The following is a 2,022-nucleotide window of genomic DNA, read 5'->3' as shown; positions in this document are numbered from 1 at the left end:
AACATGAACACAACACGAACACAACACGAACACAACAGTAACTCAACAGTAACACAACACGAACACAACAGTAACACAACACGAACACAACAGTAACACAACATGAACACAACATGAACACACCAGTAATAAAACATGAACACAACAGTAACACAACACGAACACAATAGTAACACAACGTGATGAGGAAATACTCAAGTTTATTTTCTTAGATTTTTCATTTTTTTCTTTCTTGTAAAAATGTATATAATAATAATAATAATAATAATAATAATAATAATAATAATAATAATAATAATAATAATAAATGAAATATTATAGAACTAAAATTCTTACTTCCTTTATTTTTCATTTTTTATTCCAACTTCCCATTTTTTTCCCACTTGTCATGTTTTGTTTGTTTGTTTCTTTCATTTCCTTGTAATGTTCATTCCTTCTGTTGTTACATAAATTCTATCTTTCTTTCTTTTCCTTGTAAGCGTATGACATTCATTTTTCCTTTCTTTAGTTAGTTAGTTGGTTAGTTTCTTTCTTTCTTTCATTTTCTCGTAACTTTCATTCTTTCTTTTGTTAGTTAGTTTCTTTCTTTCTTTCTTTCTTTCTTTCTTTCTTTCATTAAATAGAAGGTTCCACAGGGGTTCTTGGATAGCTCGGATAGGGTCCTCGGCGTCCTCAGGCTGTCACTTGGCCCTTCTCCCGATAGGTTTCTTCGTGGAACCTTAACATCCCCGTCTCCTCCGCGGCTAACCGAAGAACCCTTAAAGGTTCTAGTTTAAAATTTGTTCATGAGTCTACACTCGTGTCGTATCGTTCATAGTTTGTTTATTTTCCGTCACATTTTATTAGCATTGGTATTTTATTGGCAAAAGTTATCCTTGGAGCTTTAGACATGTTTTCAATAAACATCGAACCAGCTTCATTCATCCACATCCAAATGAATAAAAAAAACCACACCAGTGTTCAATTATCTATTAAACCTCGAATGTACCTAACTCTTATAATAAACTGTAAATAGTGCGCTTAATTACGCTGTGATTACACTTTTATTAAACAAGACGCAGTCAATACAGTAATCTGCTCACGCTCACATCATCATAATCTGCTTGTCTAATCAATTCAAGTGCTGATTTCATTAATAACAGCGTGCGTGTAAATTACACACGGTTCAAACTCCCGGGGTGTCTCGAGCCTCAGCCAGACAGCGACTGGAGGATTAGTATGACGTTAAATCAACTCACACACTCGGCTCGGAATAAAACAAAACAGACTGAGGGGGAATCACAGGATTATTTCCACCCAGATTAAAATAATTCCCCCTCCCCTCCTCCCACCCCTCCCCCCCCGAGCAGCACAGATTGACTCCAGACTGACTCCAGATTAGCTCCAAACTGCTCTAATCTAGCGAGCTGGTTTAAAGCGGTATATGTTTTCTGAATTACATAGATAAGGCTTATTGAGCAATCATAATCTTATTGGAGAACATATTGTTACGTCTGGAGGGGATTAGTGAGAACAGATGCGAGGATGACGGTAAATGGGCTTCATGTGTGCCGAGCTTTAGCCTGCATCCTCCACCGACGGGCAACGGTGCATTAAAACCAGAGGAGACCTGCACACACACACACACACACACACACACACACACACACACACACGGGTTATAGAATAAAGTTATGAAAAAAGAAATCTGAATCCTGTATTAAAGAGTTTCAGCACTGAAATGTTCAGACACCTTGATAAAGCCTCTGTGTAAATAATGGCACATTTTATTTCCCACCTGTATTTGTAAATATCTTTTCAAGAAACTGTTTGTTTTTTTTTGTTTCTTCTTTGTTTTGTTTTTTGCTTGTTTTGTTTGTTTGTTTGTTGTGTAAGTTGTTTTGTTTTATTATCATTTTTTTCATTATTTGTAAATTTCTTTCCCTGTGTTGTTGTTGATGTTGTTGATGTTGTTGTTCTTGTTGAATGTTCTTGCCTTATTTGAATTTTGTTTGTTTCTTTTTTTCTTTCTTTGTAAATTTC

At 35.5% G+C, this 2,022-nt stretch overlaps 1 long non-coding RNA gene across 1 annotated transcript in view; it reads right to left on the bottom strand.

The window, feature by feature from the left end:
• Window positions 1–1,343: 1,343 nt before the first annotated feature.
• LOC128603113 (uncharacterized) overlaps window positions 1,344–2,022 on the bottom strand; it is a 5,177-nt gene continuing 4,498 nt past the window's right edge. The window contains exon 3 of the long non-coding RNA XR_008384971.1: window positions 1,344–1,609. This is a non-coding gene — a long non-coding RNA (uncharacterized LOC128603113). The remainder of the gene's footprint in view (window positions 1,610–2,022) is intronic.

This window comes from Ictalurus furcatus, chromosome 27 (assembly GCF_023375685.1).
Source record: "Ictalurus furcatus strain D&B chromosome 27, Billie_1.0, whole genome shotgun sequence".
Classification (NCBI taxonomy): Eukaryota; Metazoa; Chordata; class Actinopteri; order Siluriformes; family Ictaluridae; genus Ictalurus; species Ictalurus furcatus.
This window is presented reverse-complemented; position numbering and strand designations above follow the sequence as displayed.